This window comes from Bombina bombina, chromosome 5 (assembly GCF_027579735.1).
Source record: "Bombina bombina isolate aBomBom1 chromosome 5, aBomBom1.pri, whole genome shotgun sequence".
Lineage (NCBI taxonomy): Eukaryota > Metazoa > Chordata > Amphibia > Anura > Bombinatoridae > Bombina > Bombina bombina.
In genome coordinates this window covers 590,779,615-590,803,102 of record NC_069503.1, presented here as the reverse complement: position 1 = coordinate 590,803,102, position 23,488 = coordinate 590,779,615, and the positions used below count along the sequence as shown (strand labels likewise).

The window sequence follows — 23,488 nt, the reverse complement described above, 5'->3', positions numbered from 1 at the left end:
ATGTTTTTCATGAGATGATGAGAGTCGATGAGCCATCACATGTGGGATTAAAGTCCAGTCCTACAAGAGAAGGCAAAACACTGCACACAGTAGAGGTTTAATCCCTCCCACTTCCCCATGATTCCTTAGTCAATTTGCCTCCAGCAAGGAGTATGCTGAATATTGAAGTGCTGAACTTTAAGTCTACAAGTTGTTTAAAGTGAAGAGTGAGGGAAACTGAAGGTATACGTTGGTACTAGTCTCGTAGTAGTTGTACATTTATATTGTTTAGCTCCATGCATAGTAGTAAGATTAAAAGGTGGTCTGAGGTTACAAAGCATCTTCCATATGCATGACTGTTCTTTGCAGAATTTGCCCCCAAAACCACTTGCACCATTGTTTGCCCTAGTGCTACCATGTATCCAATTACTGCCAGTTTCCTCCTTATCGGATTTCCTTCATATTTTACATTTGCAGCCAGGTGGGTTCATCTCACACTCAAATGTAGTTATGCATATTTTACATTCAGAACATTTTCTTTTTATATTTAAATATATATTTCTAGATATATCTGATCATTTTTTTTAAATATATATCTATACCTATACTGTATATCTATATGACATATACAGGTATAGATAACATCATTTATGTAAGAACTTACCTGATAAATTCATTTCTTTCATATTTGCAAGAGTAAATTAGCTAGTGACGTATGGGATATACAATCCTACCAGGATTTTTTTCCCAAACCTCAAAATGCCTATAAATACACCTCCCACCACACCCACAACTCAGTTTAACGAATAGCCAAGTAGTGAGGTGATAAAATAAGGAGTAAAAAATCATAAAAAAAGGAACTGGAAATATAATTGTGCTTTTATACAAAAATCATAACCACCATAAGAAAAGGATGGGTCTCATGGACTTGCTAATATGAAAGAAATTAATTTATCAAGTAAGTTCTTACATAAATTATGTTTTCTTTCATGTAATTGGCAAGAGTCAATGAGCTAGTGACATATGGGATAGAAATACCCAAGATGTGAAAGTCCACAGAAGAGTCACTAGAGAGGGACGGATAAAATAAAAACAGCTATTTCCTCTGAAAAATTAAATCCGTACAAAAAATAAGTCTTTCTTAAAAATTAGAAGTTTAAACACAGTACAAGCTTCAAAAAGAATGCATAACAGGAGCACCAAGAGTATGGATAAAAATTCAAACTTTATTTAGAACATATAGGGTATCTTCACCCCTGGGTAAGAACATACATGATAATAGTCAAACAGATTAAAAAAGGCTGACCGGTTTCGGCTGTTGCCTTACTCCTAGCCTGCTTAAAACTGTCTAGCAGTTCCCTGATTTAAAAACCATCATCTGAAATCCTATTGGTTCAGGGATACACACCCCTCATTATAATTCCCTTCAGCTTGAATCAATCAACCCTCCTTTCAAATTACAGCTGAACTTGTCTTATTATTCAACATTACAAATTTGATACATTCTGTTTCTAACCTCCTGCTATTGCTTAATAAAAAAGAGCCAAACAGTGGAAAAAATTGAAAGAAACTGTTAAATAAGTCTTATTAAACATTCACTTTACAGGACCGCTTTTCATATAGACATTAGTGTTATGTATTACTGGTAGTTACTCTGTCTTTCAAACAGCTCTCACATCTCCTACCTCATAGCGGTTCCTATTTAGTGTGTTTAACCTAGATCGCCTTATATTATTAAAGGACAGATTGTGTTGTGCTTCAAAATCTAAATTCGTTCGTGTTTACTAATCACTGCTGGAAACTATTTACCAATCCCTATTGGACAGATAGTGTGTGTATTAGCCAATCGGGTGCGGTCTAACAAACTCCTGCGCATTTCATGGAGTCTTAAAGGAAATTATAGGTCCCTGCTTGCTGAATCTTGATTGGTCGAATATCGTGTGTATGCACCAATCAAACCATAGCCTGTCACAACATAACATTGTGTGTAAAGTTTAGTACCTTTCCTGAGCTGTAAGCTGTTTATTCACCGGTCACTCCTATTATTAACACTATGTGTTTGTGACTCATATGCCCCATTTTGGACAATGTGTTGTATAATCACTACCTGTGCTATGTATATTTAATTATATGTTGTGTGTGTGCTTGACAGTTAGGGTGTGTGCCCCAACCTGTATTATAAATTATAGGGCCGGATGAGCTAGTATTGGGGGAAAGGTTTCCTATACGGTTATAGTAAATTTGTATTTAACTTAGTATTTAACTTTGTATTTAACATTCAGATCATGAATGAACTACCTCTTGTCATGGACTTTGTCTATGTACTTTTTTAGAGATGAATGTCTGCACTTGTAAAAAACATAGATTAACGTTCAGATCATAAATAAGCTACTCCTAGTTAGGGGCCTGGTGTGATTATGCTTTAACTATGTGCTTATTTGTAGTTGATGTCTTAAATAAGTGGTGAAATTTTATTTTCATTTAATATTTTAAGTGTGATTTTTACCTTCATTTATTTTAATCCATTATACTTATAATAAACACAGTTTAACATTTAGATCATAACTGGGCTGCTTCCTATCAAGGACCTAGGTTGTTTGTACTTTGACTATGTGTTTATTTTGAGATGAATATCATTAAAGAGTTGGTAAAAATATGTTTACACTTTAAGTGTATTTTGACCTAAATTTCCTCTAATATAATACACTCTAGATAAACACATATCGTTCTGACCGTAAATGAACTATTTCTTACCAAAGACCTGGGGTGTTTGTGCTTTATCTATGTGCTTATATTGAGGTAAATGTCCTCAATGCATTAGTAGATGTATGTTTACATTTTAAGTGTATTTTGACCTAAACTTTATCTATGTGCTTATATTGAGGTAAATGTCCTCAATGCATTAATAAATATATGTTTACATTTTAAGTGTATTGTAACCTGAACTTCCTCTGATATACATAAATGTAAAAGTCCAATAGTATTATTCCAAGTGAAAACTACCAAAAATTGATGAGGTCGAATTCTGAATTGAGGCCGTCTGGAATCCTGGTTTTTAAGCGAAAGATCCAGAAGGCCTCTCTTTCACCTAATTTACGGGTTCTGTCACCCCCTTTTGTCTGGACTGGTACCTTTTCTATAATGGTCCAAGAAAAGAAAGAATTATCTTTGTTATGTTTGATCGAAAAATGATTAATAAGTGGCGTTGTGAGAACCCCTGCCTTGATGTCCGCTAGATGTTCTTTTATCCTTACCCTGGCTTCCCTTGTTGTGAGGCCTACATACTGGAGGGCACAATGGGTGCATGAAATCAAATACACTACATAGGTAGACCTACAATTAAGACATAAATTTTTCTGAAATTGTTCCCCCGTGACCAGAGAACTGAAGGAGTCCCCTACAGTTACTTTCTCGCAAGCTTTGCAGGATAAATGGTTGCACCTATAGGTCCCATTTAATCTCAACCAGGAAGACCCATCTGTCTGTTCCCTCCTTAATCTCGTGGGTGCAATCATGTTGCCTATTGTTCTGTTTCTTTTGTAGGTACACCTAATGCCTTCAGATACTGTCTCTTTTAGAGCATCATCCGCTGACAAAAGATGATCATTATTTCTAATTATCTGGCATATTTGTGTGTACTGCTGTGAATATTCTGTCGTGAATGTGATTTTCCTGTCTACATTCCCTTTTGTTCCTTTTCTGAACTTTGTGTTTTTTTGTTTCAAAAGATCAACTCTGTTAATTTTAGTAACAGCGTTCCTCTCTTTTGTAATTATTGACCCTGGATATCCTTTCTCCTTGAGTCTGACAGACAGTTCATCGGCCTGTTTCTCGTATGTACTTTGATCAGTACAGTTCCTTTTCAGGCGAATGAACTGGCCTTTAGCTACACCCCTGAACACCCTCCTTGGGTGACAACTTGAGGCGTGCAGCAAAGAGTTCCCTGTGATTGGCTTCCGATAGGTCTCTGTGGTTATCTTCTGACCTATTACTCCCTTTAGTGAGATGTCCAAAAAATTTACTGTGTGTTCTTGTATTTCAGATGTAAAGCTAATGCCTACATTGTTGTTGTTTAATCCCTCTACAAACTTCTCTAGATCGCTATGGGAGCCTTGCCAAATGAAAAGAAGGTCGTCAATAAAGCGCCTATACCACACTATCTCCTGCCTGAACAGGTTTCGCTCACCAAAGACGTGGGAGAGCTCCCACCAACCCATGAAAAGGTTGGAGTAGGAGGGGGCAAATTTAGCCCCCATCGCTGTCCCACGCCTCTGGAGAAAGAATTCCCCCTCAAACAGGAAATAGTTGTGGGTAAGGAGAAATCTGGTTACTCTCAATATGTATCCTATAAAATCCTGGTCATTTGGATACTTTTTTGATAGAAAGAATTCTAGGGCTTCCAGGCCCTTATCGTGTGGTATGGTTGAATACAGGGATCTTACATCCACTGTCAACCACCTGAAGTTACTCTGCCATACCATACCAGAAAGTAAATTCAATACATGCTTGGTATCAGACAGGTGACTCCAAAGGGTGCTTACCAAGGGTTGCAGGATGCCATCCAACCATTCTGACAGGTGTTCCAGTAGGGAGCCTATTCCACTAACAATTGGTCTCCCTTGGACATTTTCTACAGACTTGTGAATTTTAGGTAGATGGTTAAACACAGAAATGGCTGGGTTTTTAACCAGAAGATAGTCCTTAGTTTCTTGGTCAATATAGCCCATCTCTACCCCATCATCCACAAGGGAGACCAATTGTCTCTGGAATTGGCGTGTTGGATTGTGTGACAACACCTCATAATCCTGTTCTACTCTCAACTGTCTAAATGCCTCCTGAATGAAATCCTTTTTATTAAGGACCACAATTGCTCCGCCCTTATCCGCTGATCTAATTACTAAATTGTTGTTATCTCTTAGACCATCTAAGGCCATTTTCTGTTTTCGTGTGACATTGGACTTTTTGCCCCTTTGTGTAACATATTGAAGTTTAATTAAATCACTTTCAACCCGTTTCTGGAATTTCTCCAATAGAGGACCCCTGCTTTGAATGGGATAGAACAAAGATTTGTTCTTTAGTAGTGGAGTTGTCACCCGCCTACTTTCTTCCATCTCTTACTCTCCTTGGAGAGATTCCAGGGTCCTTACATCACATAATTCTTGAAAATTCAAATCAGTAATGACATGATGTTCAAGGTCAGATCCATCAATAGAACTTGGATTCTCATTAAATTGACGTTGTTCCTGGGTCTTGAAGTATTTTCTCAACGTTAGGTTCCGAATCATTTTGTTAACGTCCAAAAGAGTTCTGAACAGATTGAAATCTGCAGACGGAACAAATGTTAAACCTAAACTCAGCACTTCAATTTCAGATTTATTTAGAACATAACTAGATAGGTTTAAAACATTCAATCCCTGTAATTTCCCCTCCTTCGGCCCCTCCTTTGGGGGTAGCGTCTCTGCTCTCTCGGTTGTTGTTGTTGTTCTCCGTTTCCTTCCCCCCCCCCTTCTAGTGCTTTTGGGGGTACCTGAAAAACCTGTTCCAGCTGGGATTCTTCAGTTTCTCCCAAAAATCTTTGTGCTCCCCCCACCTGTGGGGGTTCCTCTCTATAGTGTGAAGAGGTGGATGCTGTTTCAAAGTCTCTATTCTTCAGGATTGGGGGTAATCTATTTGGTCTCTCCTTTGGTCTCACTGTGGTTTCGTGTGCCCCCAGTTCCTCTCCTCCTGAGGACGAGCCTTTGTCCCAGGACTCTCCTTCGCTCTCTTGGAAGTTTACACGTCTGCCTCTGTTGCTTCTGGATCTGTTTCCTCCTCTCCTTCTGTTGTAATAAGGGACTGATTTGTTTTGTTCCTTCCTTAGGGCAAAACGATCCCTCCTATTCCATACGTAAACTCTGTTCAAATTGTAATCCTGTAAATCCCTTAGGTACTTTGTACGTTTGGTCTCCAATAGCAATGTTTTTGTTTCTGCCAATACTTTTTGTAAGGTGGCGTCAAATTTTAGAAAGCTGGGTTCTTCACTTCTTTTATTTAGTTCATCCTGTAGTTCCTTTATTTTTACAGCTAGTTCATCAATTGTTTTCAACTTAAATTCACAGATTAATTTCATCAATTTAAGTGAACATTCCGTAAAATGATTATTCCACTGTTCAATAAAGGACTTATCATCCGTCACAAAGGTTGGGAACTTATTTAGTCTGAGGCCCCTGGGTATAAGGCCTAACTCCAAATATTTGTTAAGTGTGTTGACATCCCATTTTAATTGGTCCTCTCTCAGCAGAAGGCTCTCTACTTCTTCAAAGAGTGCTATCAAGCTGTAATTGGTTTTATTGAGGGAAAAAATTTGGTTGCAATCCCAAGCTGCCGCCTCTCTCTCTTTGGCTGTCCTTAGGGAAAAAAAAACTGGTGTGTTTGTGGCATTGTTCTCACCCTGCATATTTTTGTATATTTATGCAAAACTGCGGAGGTTGGCTCCAAAAAACAGTGCATGTACCTTGAGCTAGGCCACAGCTCTTAGCAAAAATGCTTACTTGTGAGGTGCAGTAGGGGAATAGTTAAGGTGTATGCACTGTTATTCCAAAAATATATAAAGAGTCTAAATTGTTAATAGTAACTTATGAACAAGTCCTTGTAAGGCCACTGCACAAATTTGGCTGTTCGTAAAGGTAAAAATGTGACGGTGTTCCCCAAAACAACCCCCACAATATTGTTATTCACAAGGGACCACTCCCAGACATCCGTATATACAGTAAAATAAATTGACTGACTCACCACTATTCTGTCTCTTGGTGAGATGTTTCTTCAGATCCGGATGCTATATCCAGTGTTGATGTGAACAGTTTGGCCTTGTAATCCAGGGTTCCTATTTTCTGCCCACTAGTTTTACTTCTGGGGCCATAACAAACGTCCACCTGAGTCCCTTGGAGAAAAAAGACAGCCAATGCAGTGTGCCACTAGCTCACCAACCGCAGTTTATATCCAAATCCTGTGCTCACTGTTTGGCCAAATAATAAGCTAAGCTTCAAAAAGAATGTATAACAGGAGCACCAAGAGTATGGATAAAAATTCAAACTTTATTTAGAACATATAGGGTATCTTCACCCCTGGGTAAGAACATACATGATAATAGTCAAACAGATTAAAAAAGGCTGACCGGTTTCGGCTGTTGCCTTACTCCTAGCCTGCTTAAAACTGTCTAGCAGTTCCCTGATTTAAAAACCATCATCTGAAATCCTATTGGTTCAGGGATACACACCCCTCATTATAATTCCCTTCAGCTTGAATCAATCAACCCTCCTTTCAAATTACAGCTGAACTTGTCTTATTATTCAACATTACAAATTTGATACATTCTGTTTCTAACCTCCTGCTATTGCTTAATAAAAAAGAGCCAAACAGTTGAAAACAGTTGTTTAAGTTGAAAACAATTGATGAACTAGCTGTAAAAATAAAGGAACTACAGGATGAACTAAATAAAAGAAGTGAAGAACCCAGCTTTCTAAAATTTGACGCTACCCTACAAAAAGTATTGGCAGAAGCAAAAACATTGCTATTGGAGACCAAACGTACAAAGTACCTAAGGGATTTACAGGATTACAATTTGAACAGAGTTTACGTATGGAAGAGGAGGGATCGTTTTGCCCTAAGGAAGGAACAAAACAAATCAGTCCCTTATTACAACAGAAGGAGAGGAGGAAACAGATCCAGAAGCAACAGAGGCAGACGTGTAAACTTCCAAGAGAGCGAAGGAGAGTCCTGGGACGAAGGCTCGTCCTCAGGAGGAGAGGAACTGGGGGCACACGAAACCACAGTGAGACCAAAGGAGGGACCAAATAGATTACCCCCAATCCTGAAGAATAGAGACTTTGAAACAGCATCCACCTCTTCACACTATAGAGAGGAACCCCCACAGGTGGGGGGAGCACGAAGATTTTTGGGAGAAACTGAAGAATCCCAGCTGGAACAGGTTTTTCAGGTACCCCCAAAAGCACTAGAAGGGGGGGGAAGAGGAAACGGAGAACAACAACAACAACCGAGAGAGCAGAGACGCTACCCCCAAAGGAGGGGCCGAAGGAGGGGAAATTACAGGGATTGAATGTTTTAAACCTATCTAGTTATGTTCTAAATAAATCTGAAATTGAAGTGCTGAGTTTAGGTTTAACATTTGTTCCGTCTGCAGATTTCAATCTGTTCAGAACTCTTTTGGACGTTAACAAAATGATTCAGAACCTAACGTTGAGAAAATACTTCAAGACCCAGGAACAACGTCAATTTAATGAGAATCCAAGTTCTATTGATGGATCTGACCTTGAACATCATGTCATTACTGATTTGAATTTTCAAGAATTATGTGATGTAAGGACCCTGGAATCTCTCCAAGGAGAGGAAGAGATGGAAGAAAGTAGGCGGGTGACAACTCCACTACTAAAGAACAAATCTTTTTTCTATCCCATTCAAAGCAGGGGTCCTCTATTGGAGAAATTTCAGAAACGGGTTGAAAGTGATTTAATTAAACTTCAATATGTTACACAAAGGGGCAAAAAGTCCAATGTCACACGAAAACAGAAAATGGCCTTAGATGGTCTAAGAGATAACAACAATTTAGTAATTAGATCAGCGGATAAGGGCGGAGCAATTGTGGTCCTTAATAAAAAGGATTTCATTCAGGAGGCATTTAGACAATTGAGAGTAGAACAGGATTATGAGGTGTTGTCACACGATCCAACACGCCAATTCCAGAGACAATTGGTCTCCCTTGTGGATGATGGGGTAGAGATGGGCTATATTGACCAAGAAACTAAGGACTATCTTCTGGTTAAAAACCCAGCCATTCCTGTGTTTAACCATCTACCTTAAATTCACAAGTTTGTAGAAAATGTCCAAGGGAGACCAATTGTTAGTGGAATAGGCTCCCTACTGGAACACCTGTCAGAATGGTTGGATGGCATCCTGCAACCCTTGGTAAGCACCCTTTGGAGTCACCTGTCTGATACCAAGCATGTATTGAATTTACTTTCTGGTATGGTATGGCAGAGTAACTTCAGGTGGTTGACAGTGGATGTAAGATCCCTGTATTCAACCATACCACACGATAAGGGCCTGGAAGCCCTAGAATTCTTTCTATCAAAAAAGTATCCAAATGACCAGGATTTTATAGGATACATATTGAGAGTAACCAGATTTCTCCTTACCCACAACTATTTCCTGTTTGAGGGGGAATTCATTCTTTCTCCAGAGGCGTGGGACAGCGATGGGGGCTAAATTTTCCCCCTCCTACGCCAACCTTTTCATGGGTTGGTGGGAGCTCTCCCACGTCTTTGGTGAGCGAAACCTGTTCAGGCAGGAGATAGTGTGGTATAGGCGCTTTATTGACGACCTCCTTTTCATTTGGCAAGGCTCCCATAGCGATCTAGAGAAGTTTGTAGAGGGATTAAACAACAACAATGTAGGCATTAGCTTTACATCTGAAATACAAGAACACACAGTAAATTTTTTGGACATCTCACTAAAGGGAGTAATAGGTCAGAAGATAACCACAGAGACCTATTGGAAGCCAATCACAGGGAACTCTTTGCTGCACGCCTCAAGTTGTCACCCAAGGAGGGTGTTCAGGGGTGTAGCTAAAGGCCAGTTCATTCGCCTGAAAAGGAACTGTACTGATCAAAGTACATACGAGAAACAGGCCGATGAACTGTCTGTCAGACTCAAGGAGAGAGGATATCCAGGGTCAATAATTACAAAAGAGAGGAACGCTGTTACTAAAATTAACAGAGTTGATCTTTTGAAACAAAAAAACACAAAGTTCAGAAAAGGAACAAAAGGGAATGTAGACAGGAAAATCACATTCACGACAGAATATTCACAGCAGTACACACAAATATGCCAGATAATTAGAAATAATGATCATCTTTTGTCAGCGGATGATGCTCTAAAAGAGACAGTATCTGAAGGCATTAGGTGTACCTACAAAAGAAACAGAACAATAGGCAACATGATTGCACCCACGAGATTAAGGAGGGAACAGACAGATGGGTCTTCCTGGTTGAGATTAAATGGGACCTATAGGTGCAACCATTTATCCTGCAAAGCTTGCGAGAAAGTAACTGTAGGGGACTCCTTCAGTTCTCTGGTCACGGGGGAACAATTTCAGAAAAATGTATGTCTTAATTGTAGGTCTACCTATGTAGTGTATTTGATTTCATGCACCCATTGTGCCCTCCAGTATGTAGGCCTCACGACAAGGGAAGCCAGGGTACGGATAAAAGAACATCTAGCGGACATCAAGGCAGGGGTTCTCACAACGCCACTTATTAATCATTTTTCGATCAAACATAACAAAGATAATTCTTTCTTTTCTTGGACCATTATAGAAAAGGTACCAGTCCAGACAAAAGGGGGTGACAGAACCCGTAAATTAGGTGAAAGAGAGGCCCTCTGGATCTTTCGCTTAAAAACCAGGATTCCAGACTGCCTCAATTCAGAATTCGACCTCATCAATTTTTGGTAGTTTTCACTTGGAATAATACTATTGGACTTTTACATTTATGTATATCAGAGGAAGTTCAGGTTACAATGCACTTAAAATGTAAACATATATTTATTAATGCATTGAGGACATTTACCTCAATATAAGCACATAGATAAAGTTTAGGTCAAAATACACTTAAAATGTAAACATACATCTACTAATGCATTGAGGACATTTACCTCAATATAAGCACATAGATAAAGCACAAACACCCCAGGTCTTTGGTAAGAAATAGTTCATTTACGGTCAGAACGATATGTGTTTATCTAGAGTGTATTATATTAGAGGAAATTTAGGTCAAAATACACTTAAAGTGTAAACATATTTTTACCACCTCTTTAATGATATTCATCTCAAAATAAACACATAGTCAAAGTACAAACAACCTAGGTCCTTGATAGGAAGTAGCCCAGTTATGATCTAAATGTTAAACTGTGTTTATTATAAGTATAATGGATTAAAATAAATGAAGGTAAAAATCACACTTAAAATATTAAATGAAAATAAAATTTCACCACTTATTTAAGACATCAACTACAAATAAGCACATAGTTAAAGCATAATCACACCAGGCCCCTAACTAGGAGTAGCTTATTTATGATCTGAACGTTAATCTATGTTTTTTACAAGTGCAGACATTCATCTCTAAATAAGTACATAGACAAAGTCCATGACAAGAGGTAGTTCATTCATGATCTGAATGTTAAATACAAAGTTAAATACTAAGTTAAATACAAATTTACTATAACCGTATAGGAAACCTTTCCCCTAATACTAGCTCATCCGGCCCTATAATTTATAATACAGGTTGGGGCACACACCCTAACTGTCAAGCACACACACAACATATAATTAAATATACATAGCACAGGTAGTGATTATACAACACATTGTCCAAAATGGGGCATATGAGTCACGAACACATAGTGTTAATAATAGGAGTGAACGGTGAATAAACAGCTGACAGCTCAGGAAAGGTACTAAACTTTACACACGATGTTATGTTGTGACAGGCTATGGTTTGATTGGCGCATACACACGATATTCGACCAATCAAGATTCAGCAAGGAGGGACCTATAATTTCCTTTAAGACTCCATGCAATGCGCAGGAGTTTGTTAGACCGCACCCGATTGGCTAATACACACACTATCTGTCCAATAGGGATTGGTAAATAGTTTCCAGCAGTGATTAGTAAACACGAACGAATTTAGATTTTGAAGCACAACACAATCTGTCCTTCAATAATATAAGGCGATCTAGGTTAAACACACTAAATAGGAACCGCTATGAGGTAGGAGATGTGAGAGCTGTTTGAAAGACAGAGTAACTACCAGTAATACATAACACTAATGTCTATATGAAAAGCGGTCCTGTAAAGTGAATGTTTAATAAGACTTATTTAACAGTTTCTTTCAATTTTTTCCACTGTTTGGCTCTTTTTTATTAAGCAATAGCAGGAGGTTAGAAACAGAATGTATCAAATTTGTAATGTTGAATAATAAGACAAGTTCAGCTGTAATTTGAAAGGAGGGTTGATTGATTCAAGCTGAAGGGAATTATAATGAGGGGTGTGTATCCCTGAACCAATAGGATTTCAGATGATGGTTTTTAAATCAGGGAACTGCTAGACAGTTTTAAGCAGGCTAGGAGTAAGGCAACAGCCGAAACCGGTCAGCCTTTTTTCATCTGTTTGACTATTATCATGTATGTTCTTACCCAGGGGTGAAGATACCCTATATGTTCTAAATAAAGTTTGAATTTTTATCCATACTCTTGGTGCTCCTGTTATACATTCTTTTTGAAGCTTAGCTTATTATTTGGCCAAACAGTGAGCACAGGATTTGGATATAAACTGCGGTTGGTGAGCTAGTGGCACACTGCATTGGCTGTCTTTTTTCTCCAAGGGACTCAGGTGGACGTTTGTTATGGCCCCAGAAGTAAAACTAGTGGGCAGAAAATAGGAACCCTGGATTACAAGGCCAAACTGTTCACATCAACACTGGATACAGCATCCGGATCTGAAGAAACATCTCACCAAGAGACAGAATAGTGGTGAGTCAGTCAATTTATTTTACTGTATATACGGATGTCTGGGAGTGGTCCCTTGTGAATAACAATATTGTGGGGGTTGTTTTGGGGAACACCGTCACATTTTTACCTTTACGAACAGCCAAATTTGTGCAGTGGCCTTACAAGGACTTGTTCATAAGTTACTATTAACAATTTAGACTCTTTATATATTTTTGGAATAACAGTGCATACACCTTAACTATTCCCCTACTGCACCTCACACTTAAACACAGTACAACCACTGTGCTAACCAACAAAATAAAGGGTGCGCCAAATCGGATAAATCTAAATGTATATATATACCAGTGATAAACCTAATTAAATGTGCTATAAAATAAATAAATAATTATATATAAATAAATATATATAAATTCAAATGTGCCAATTAATGAATAGGATATTTAAATTGCAAAATAAAATAAACATGTGATAACCAATATTGTGAAAAAGTCCTTTTAAATGGGTTTTAACCCAGGATGGATACAGTTCATCAATCCAGTGGTGAGCTGCTCTCTCCAAGTTGTAAGCAGAAAGTATAAGTGTCCTGAAAGACAGAAAAAGAAGAGGCGCTCTTTGTGCAGCAAGTTCCAAAGAAAACTGAAAATCTATTGATAGTACTCAAGGTAATATACTCACAAACGTGACTGCACATACAGTGCAATAATAGGCAAGCCGAAACTTCAGAGCCGTTCAGCTGACTACTCAATGGCGAATCTGCCAGACGATTACTGAAGCCCAGGTGCTGGTAGCAATGGTTCGGTTTCTCCAAACAACCTCCGTGGTAGGCGGCAATAAGCAGCTTAATAAAAAGTCCAGTAGCTGTCAGTGTAGGGAAATCACAAAACCCACAGGAGCAAGGAAGAGTGATAAAAAGTCAGTTTATTAAAAACATTTAAAAGTTGCTGTGCAACGCGTTTCTCGGCCAACAATGCCGTTTCATCAGGCTTCATCAGCTTTCTATAATAGACTCCAAGGAGGAGAAATTGATTTAATAACAGGCTTGAAACGAACCAAAGCCTGAACAAAACAGTGCATGTCAGGAAGGTTAGCAATTTTTCTATGAAATAAATTAGAAAGAGCAGAGATTTGTCCCTTTAAAGTACTTGCAGACAAACCTTTATCCAAACCATCCTGAAGAAACTGTAAAATTCTAGGAATTCTAAAAGAATGCCAAGAGAATTTATGAGAAGAACATCATGAAATATAGGTTTTCCAAACCCGATAATAAATCTTCCTTGAAACAGACTTACGAGCCTGTAGCAAAGTGTTAATCACTGAGTAAGAGAAACCTCTATGACTAAGCACTAAGGCCTAGATTTAGAGTTTGTCGGTAGCCGTGAAAACCAGCGTTAGAGGCTCCTAAAACTGGTTTTAGGCTACCGCCGGTATTTGGAGTCAGTCAAAAAAGGGTCTAACGCTCACTTTTCAGCCGCGACTTTTCCATACCGCAGATCCCCTTACGTAAATTGCGTATCCTATTTTTTCAATGGGATCTTTCTAACTCCGGTATTTAGAGTCGTGGCTGAAGTGAGCGTTAGAAATCTAACGACCGAACTCCAGCCGCAGAAAAAAACCAGGAGTTAAGAGCTTTTTGGGCTAACGCCGGTTCATAAAGCTCTTAACTACTGTGCTCTAAAGTACACTAACACCCATAAACTACCTATGTACCCCTAAACTGAGGTCCCCCCACATCGCCGACCGCCACCTACGTTATACTTATGTACCCCTAATCTACTGCCCCTAACACTGCCGACCCCTGTATTATATTTATTAACCCCTAATCTGCCCCCCACAACGTCGCCGCCAACTACCTACAATAATTAACCCCTAATCTGCCGACCGCAAAGCGCCGCTACTTAAGTTATCCTTATGTACCCCTAATCTGCTGCCCCTAACACCGCCGACCCCTATATTATATTTATTAACCCCTAATCTGCCCCCCACAACGTCGCCTCCACCTGCCTACACTTATTAACTCCTAATCTTCCGAGCGGACCGCACCGCTACTCTATTAAATTTATTAACCCCTAAAGCTAATTCTAACCCTAACCCTAACACCCCCCTAAGTTAAATATAATTTTATTCTAACTAAATAAATTATCTCTTATTAAATAACTTATTCCTATTTAAAGCTAAATACTTACCTGTAAAATAAACCCTAATATAGCTACAATATAACGAATAATTACATTGTAGCTATTTTAGGATTAATATTTATTTTACAGGCAACTTTGTAATTATTTTAACCAGGTACAATAGCTATTAAATAGTTAAGAACTATTTAATAGTTACCTAGTTAAAATAATTACAAAATTACCTGTAAAATAAATCCTAACCTAAGTTACAATTAAACCTAACACTATACATCATTAAATTAATTAAATAAAATACCTACAATTACCTACAATTAAACCTAACACTACACTATCAATAAATTAATTAAATACAATATCTACAAATAACTACAATGAAATAAACTAACTAAAGTACAAAAAATAAAAAAATATTTACAAACATAAGAAAAATATTACAACAATTTTAAACTAATTACACCTACTCTAAGCCCCCTAATAAAATAACCAATCAGATTGAGCTCGCATTCTATTGGCTGATCGGAACAGCCAATAGAATGCGAGCTCAATCTGATTGGCTGATTGAATCAGCCAATCGGATTGAACTTGATTCTGATTGGCTGATTCCATCAGCCAATCAGAATTTTCCTACCTTAATTCCGATTGGCTGATAGAATCCTATCAGCCAATCGGAATTCGAGGGACGCCATCTTGGATGACGTCCCTTAAAGGAACCGTCATTCTTCAGTTGGACGTCGCCGGATGAAGATGGGACCGCGGTGGAGGTCTTCAGGATGGAGCCGGTCCTCATCGGATGAAGATAGAAGATGCCGCTTGGAAGAAGATGGTTGCCGGTCCGGATCTACTCTTTTTCCCGGATAGGATAAAGACTTTGGAGCCTCTTCTGGACTTCTTCAGCCGTCGGATGATGGATGTCTAGCCCCCGCTTGGGTTGGATGAAGATTTTGGAGCCAGGACCGATCTGTGATACCTGGTATGGTGAAGACAAGGTAGGATGATCTTCAGGGGCTTAGTGTTAGGTTTATTTAAGGGGGGTTTGGGTTAGATTAGGGGTATGTGGGTGGTGGGTTGTAATGTTGGGGGGGGGGTATTGTATGTTTTTTTTTACAGGCAAAAGAGCTGAATTCTTTGGGGCATGCCCCGCAAAGGGCCCTGCTCAGGGCTGGTAAGGTAAAAGAGCTTTGAACTTTAGTAATTTAGAATAGGGTAGGGCATTTTTTATTTTGGGGGTCTTTGTTATTTTATTAGGGGGCTTAGAGTAGGTGTAATTAGTTTAAAATTGTTGTAATATTTTTCTGATGTTTGTAAATATTTTTTTATTTTTTGTAACTTAGTTCTTTTTTATTTTTTGTACTTTAGTTAGTTTATTTCATTGTAGTTATTTGTAGATATTGTATTTAATTAATTTATTGATAGTGTAGTGTTAGGTTTAATTGTAGGTAATTGTAGGTATTTTATTTAATTAATTTAATGATAGTATAGTGTTAGGTTTAATTGTAACTTAGGTTAGGATTTATTTTACAGGTAATTTTTTAATTATTTTAACTATTTTAGCTATTAAATAGTTCTTAACTATTTAATAGCTATTGTACCTGGTTAAAATAAATACAAAGTTACCTGTAAAATAAATATTAATCCTAAAATAGCTATAATATAATTATAATTTATATTGTAGCTATATTAGGATTTATTTTACAGGTAAGTATTTAGCTTTAAATAGGAATAATTTATTTAATAAGAGTTAATTTATTTCGTTAGATTTAAATTATATTTAAGTTAGGGGGGTGTTAGTGTTAGGGTTAGACTTAGCTTTAGGGGTTAATACATTTATTAGAATAGCGGTGAGCTCCAGTCGGCAGATTAGGGGTTAATGTTTGAAGTTAGGTGTCGGCGATGTTAGGGAGGGCAGATTAGGGGTTAATACTATTTATTATAGGGTTAGTGAGGCGGATTAGGGGTTAATAACTTTATTATAATAGCGGTGCGGTCCGCTCGGCAGATTAGGGGTTAATAATTGTAGGTAGGTAGCGGCGACATTGTGGGGGGCAGATTAGGGGTTAATAAATATAATATAGGGGTCGGCGGTGTTAGGGGCAGCAGATTAGGGGTACATAGGGATAATGTCAGTAGCGGCGGTTTACGGAGCGGCAGATTAGGGGTTAAAAATAATATGAAGGGGTCAGCGATAGCGGGGCGGCAGAATAGGGGTTAATAAGTGTAAGGTTAGGGGTGTTTAGACTTGGGGTACATGTTAGGGTGTTAGGTGCAGACGTAGGAAGTGTTTCCCCATAGCAAACAATGGGGCTGCGTTAGGAGCTGAACGCGGCTTTTTTGCAGGTGTTAGGTTTTTTTTCAGCTCAAACAGCCCCATTGTTTCCTATGGGGGAATCGTGCACGAGCATGTTTTTGAGGCTGGCCACGTCCGTAAGCAACTCTGGTATCGAGAGTTGCAGTTGCGTTAAAAATCCTCCTTTTTTGGAGCCTAACGCAGCCATTCTGTGGACTCTCAATACCAGAATTATTTTAAAGGTGCGGCCAGAAAAAAGCCAGCTTTAGCTACGCGGGTCGTTACCGACAAAACTCTAAATCTAGCCGCAAGCGTTCAATTTCCATACCTTCAAACTGAGCAATTTGAGATCCTGATGGAAAAACGGCCCTTGAGACAGAAGGTCTGGTCTTAACGGAAGTGGCCAAGGTTGGCAACTTGACATCCGGACAAAATCCACAAACCAAAATCTGTGAGGCCATGCTGGTGCTATCAGAAACACATGCGATTGTTCCATTATGATCTTGGAGAACACCCTTGGAAGAAGAACTAGAGGTGGAAAGATGTAAGCAGGTTGGTAAAACCAAGGAACTGCTAACGCATCCACCATCTCCGCCTGAGGATCCCTGGACCTGGAAAGGTATCTGGGAAGTTTCTTGTTTAGATGGGAAGCCATCAGATCTATTTTGGGAAGACCCTACATCTGTACTATCTGACAAAATACATCTGGATGGAGAGACCACTCCCCTGGATGTAAAGTCTGACGGCTGAGAAAATTTGTTTCCCAATTGTCTACACCTGGTATATGTATCGCAGAAATTAGACAGGAGTTGGATTCCACCAAAGAAAGTATTCGAGAAACTTCTTTCATCGCTAAAGGACTGTGAGTCCCACCCTGATGATTGACATATGCCACAGTTGTGATATTGTCTGTCTGAAAATTAATGAATGATTCTCTCTTTAATAGAGGCCAAGCCTGAAGAGCCCTGAAAATAGCACGGAGTTCTAAAATATTGATTGGTAACCTCGCCTCTTGAGGATTCCAAACCCCTTGTGCTGTCAGAGACCCCCAGACAGCTCCCCAACCTGTGAGGCTTTTATCTGTTGAAATCACAGTCCAGGAAGGACGAACAAAAGAGGCCCCTTGAATAATCTGATTATGGTCTTACCACCAAGTCAGAGAGAGTTGAGTGTTGGGATTTAAGAATATCGATCGTGATATCCGAATATAATCCCTGCACCATTGATTCAGCATGCAAAGCTGCAGAGGTCTCATATTAAGACGAGCAAAGGGGATTGTGTCCGATGCTGCAGTCCTGAGACCTAAAACTTCCATACACATATCCACTGAAAGGAATGATCGAGACTGCAGGTTTCAACAGGAAGAAACCAATTTCATTTGTCTCTTGTCTGTTAAAGACAGAGTCATGGCCACTGGATCTATCTGGAAACCTAAAAAGGTGACCGTTGTCTGAGGAATCAAGAATCTCTTTGGTAAATTGATCCTCCAACCATGTCTTTGAAGAAACAACACAAGTTGATTTGTGTGAGATTCTACTAAATGAAAAGATTGAGCCAGTACCAAGATATCGTCCAAATAAGGAAACACTGCAATACCCTGCTCTCTGATTACAGATAGAAGGGCACTGAGAACCCTCAAAAAGATTCTTGGAGCTGTTGCTAGGCCAAATGGAAGAGCGACAAATTGGTAATGCTTGTCTAGAAAAGAGAATCTCAGAAACTGATAGTGGTCTGGATGAATCGGAATGTGAAGATATGCATCCTGTAAGTTTATTGTGGACATGTAATGACCTTGCTGAACAAAAGGCAGAATAGCCCTTATAATTACCATCTTGAAAGTTGGGACCCTTACAAAGTTATTCAAAAACTTCAGATCCAGAACTGGTCTGAATGAATTTTCCTTCTTCGGGACAATGAATAGATTTGAATAAAAACTCAGACCCTGTTCCAGAATTGGAACTGGTACAATTACCCCTGAAAGCTCCAGATCTGAAACACACTTCAGAAAGGCCTGAGCTTTCACAGGATTTGTTGGAACGTGAGAGAGAAAAAATATTCTCACAGGAGGTCTTATTCTGAAACCTGTTCGATACCCCTTAGAGACAATATTCTGAATTCAATGATTCTGAACGGAACCTGCCCAAACATCTTGAAATAATTTGAATATGCCCCCTACCAGTAGAACTGGATTGAGGGCCACACCTTCATGCAGTCTTGGGGGCTGGCTTTGGTTTCTTATAAGGCTTGGATTTATTCCAACTCGAAGATGGTTTCCAATTGGAGCCAGAGTCCTTAGGGGAAGGAGTGGTTTTCTGTTCTCTATTCTGATGAAAGGAAAGAAACTGATTAGAAGCTTTAGATTTACCCTTAGATTTTTTTATCATGGGGCAAAAAAACTCCCTTCCCCCAGTAATAGTGGAAATAATAGAATCCAACTGAGAACCAAATAAATTATTACCCTAAAATGATAGAGATAGTAATATAGATTTAGATACCACGTCAGCATTCCATGATTTGAGCCATAAATAGTGATGTCGTGAACAGTTTGTCGAAGAACAGTTCCCGGCGATCTTAGCTTGTTTGCGTTCACCACGGCGGGTGAACATATGCGATGTTCGATCCGCCCCCTATTCGACATCATTGAGTAAACTTTGACCCTGTATCTCACAGTCTGCAGACACATTTCAGCCAATCAGTAGCAGACACTCCCTCCCAGACCCTCCCAGCTCCTGGGCAGCAGCCATTTTAGATTCATTCTGATCCTGCATTCTTAGTGAGAGGAGGGATAGTGCTGCTGCTGGTGATTTTATAGGGAAATTGATAGCTAGTCCTTAAGGACTCATCTGATCTCTGCTAAAAGGACAGCACCCCAAAAAGCCCTTTTTAGGGCTAGAACTTCAGCCCAAAAAGCCTGTTTTGTTGGTTTTTTTTGTAATCTAATTGCATTTGCCTGCCTGTCAGCCTGTGTGTGAGGCTCACAGCATATACTGTGCCTACTTGCTCACTGCTACCACTCATATCTGGTGTAACATTAGTGTAAATTTAAAAAAAAAAAAACTTTTACATCAGTTTGCTAGTGTAATCTAATTTCATTTTCCAGCAGGCCTGTGTGTCAGGCCCACAGCATATACTGTGCCTAATTGTTCTGTTTTCCACCACTCATATCTGGTGTAACATTAGTGTAAATTTTTTAAAAAAACTTTTACATCAGTCTGCTAGTGTAATCTAATTTCAGTGTCCAGGCCAGCCTGCCACTGCCAGCCTCAGTGCCACCACTCATATCTGGTGTAACATTAGTGTAAATTTTTTAAAAAAAACTTTTACATCAGTCTGCTAGTGTTATTTAATTTTAGTTGCCAGGCCAGCCTGCCACTAGTGCCAACCTGTGTGTCAGGCTCTCAGCATATACTGTGCCTACTTCCATCCTCAGTGCCACCACTCATATCTGTTGTAACATTAGTGTAATTTTTTTTAAAAAAACTTTTACATCAGTCTGCTAGTGTTATTTAATTTTAGTTGCCAGGCCAGCCTGCCACTAGTGCCAACCTGTGTGTCAGGCTCCCAGCATATACTGTGCCTACTTCCATCCTCAGTGCCACCACTCATATCTGTTGTAACATTAGTGTAACTTTTTTTAAAAAAACTTTTACATCAGTCTGCTAGTGTTATTTAATTTTAGCTGCCAGGCCAGCCTGCCACTAGTGCCAGCCTGTGTGTCAGGCTCCCAGCATATACTGTGCCTACTTCCATCCTCAGTGCCACCACTCATATCTGTTGTAACATTAGTGTAAATTTCATTAAAAAAAAACTTTTACATCAGTCTGCTAGTGTTATTTAATACTGTAGTTGCCAGGCCAGCCTGCCACTAGTGCCAGCCTGTGTATCAGGCTCACAGCATATACTGTGCATACTTCCATCCTCAGTGCCACCACTCATATCTGTTGTAACATTAGTGTAAAAAATTTTTTAAAAAACTTTTACATCAGTCTGCTAGTGTTATTTAATTTTAGCTGCAAGGCCAGCCTGCCACTAGTGCCAGCCTGTGTGTCAGGCTCCCAGCATATACTGTGCCTACTTCCATCCTCAGTGCCACCACTCATATCTGTTGTAACATTAGTGTAATTTTTAAAAAAAAAAACTTTTACATCAGTCTGCTAGTGTTATTTAATTTTAGTTCCCAGGCCAGCCTGCCACTAGTGCCAGCCTGTGTGTCAGGCTCCCAGCATATACTGTGCCTACTTCCATCGTCAGTGCCACCACTCATATCTGTTGTAACATTAGTGTAACTTTATTTAAAAAAACTTTTACATCAGTCTGCTAGTGTTATTTAATTTTAGTTGCCAGGCCAGCCTGCCACTAGTGCCAGCCTGTGTGTCAGACTCACAGCATATACTGTGCCTACTTCCATCCTCAGTGCCACCACTCATATCTGTTGTAACATTAGTGTAACTTTTTTTAAAAAACTTTTACATCAGTCTGCTAGTGTTATTTAATTTTAGTTGCCAGGCCAGCCTGCCACTAGTGCCAGCCTGTGTGTCAGGCTCCCAGCATATACTGTGCCTACTTCCATCGTCAGTGCCACCACTCATATCTGTTGTAACATTAGTGTAACTTTTTTTAAAAAAACTTTTACATCAGTCTGCTAGTGTTATTTAATTTTAGTTGCCAGGCCAGCCTGCCACTAGTGCCAGCCTGTGAGTCAGACTCACAGCATATACTGTGCCTACTTCCATCCTCAGTGCCACCACTCATATCTGTTGTAACATTAGTGTAATTTTTTTTTAAAAAAACTTTTACATCAGTCTGCTAGTGTTATTTAATATTGTAGTTGCCAGGCCAGCCTGCCACTAGTGCCAGCCTGTGTGTAAGGCTCACAGCATATACTGTGCCTACTTCCATCCTCAGTGCCACCACTCATATCTGTTGTAACATTAGTGTAAATTTTTAAAAAAATCTTTTACATCAGTCTGCTAGTGTTATTTAATTTTAGCTGCCAGGCCAGCCTGCCACTAGTGCCAGCCTGTGTGTCATGCTCTCAGCATATACTGTGCCTACTTCCATCCTCAGTGCCACCACTCATATCTGTTGTAACATTAGTGTAACTTTTTTTTAATAAACTTTTACATCAGTCTGCTAGTGTTATTTAATTTTAGTTGCCAGGCCAGCCTGCCACTAGTGCCAGCCTGTGTGTCAGGCTCCCAGCATATACTGTGCCTACTTCCATCCTCAGTGCCACCACTCATATCTGTTGTAACATTAGTGTAATTTTTAAAAAAAAAAATCTTTTACATCAGTCTGCTAGTGTTATTTAATTTTAGTTGCTAGGCCAGCCTGCCACTAGTGCCAGCCTGTGTGTCAGGCTCCCAGCATATACTGTGCCTACTTCCATCGTCAGTGCCACACTCATATCTGTTGTAAAAGTAGTGTAACTTTTTTAAAATAAACTTTTACATCAGTCTGCTAGTGTTATTTAATTTTAGTTGCCAGGCCAGCCTGCCACTAGTGCCAGCCTGTGTGTCAGACTCACAGCATATGCTGTGCCTACTTCAATCCTCAGTGCCACCACTCATATCTGTTGTAACATTAGTGTAACTTTTTTTAAAAAAACTTTTACATCAGTCTGCTAGTGTTATTTAATTTTAGTTGCCAGGCCAGCCTGCCACTAGTGCCAGCCTGTGTGTCAGGCTCCCAGCATATACTGTGCCTACTTCCATCGTCAGTGCCACCACTCATATCTGTTGTAACATTAGTGTAACTTTTTAAAAAAAAACTTTTACATCAGTCTGCTAGTGTTATTTAATTTTAGTTGCCAGGCCAGCCTGTGTGTCAGACTCACAGCATATACTGTGCCTACTTCCATCCTCAGTGCCACCACTCATATCTGTTGTAACATTAATGTAAATTTTTTAAAAAAAACTTTTACATCAGTCTGCTAGTGTTATTTAATATTGTAGTTGCCAGGCCAGCCTGCCACTAGTGCCAGCCTGTGTGTCAGGCTCACAGCATATACTGTGCCTACTTCCATCCTCAGTGCCACCACTCATATCTGTTGTAACATTAGTGTAATTTTTTTTTAAAAAATCTTTTACATCAGTCTGCTAGGGTTATTTAATTTTAGCTGCCAGGCCAGCTTGCCACTAGTGCTAGCCTGTGTGTCAGGCTCCCAGCATATACTGTGCCTACTTCCATCCTCAGTACCACCACTCATATCTGTTGTAACATTAGTGTAACTTTTTAAAAAAAACTTTTACATCAGTCTGCTAGTGTTAATTAATTTTAGTTGCCAGGCCAGCCTGCCACTAGTGCCAGCCTGTATGTCAGGCTCCCAGCATATACTGTGCCTACTTCCATCCTCAGTGCCACCACTCATATCTGTTGTAACATTAGTGTAATTTAAAAAAAAAAAACTTTTACATCAGTCTGCTAGTGTTATTTAATTTTAGTTGCTAGGCCAGCCTGCCACTAGTGCCAGCCTGTGTTTCAGGCTCCCAGCATATACTGTGCCTACTTCCATCCTCAGTGCCACCAC

The 23,488-nt window shown here is 39.3% G+C and overlaps 1 protein-coding gene across 1 annotated transcript in view; it reads right to left on the bottom strand.

Annotated features, from left to right (window-relative positions):
• The window catches only part of LOC128660624 (epidermal growth factor receptor), a 411,537-nt gene that overhangs the window by 293,223 nt on the left and 94,826 nt on the right, over positions 1–23,488 (bottom strand). The gene's annotated exons all lie outside the window — the stretch shown is intronic.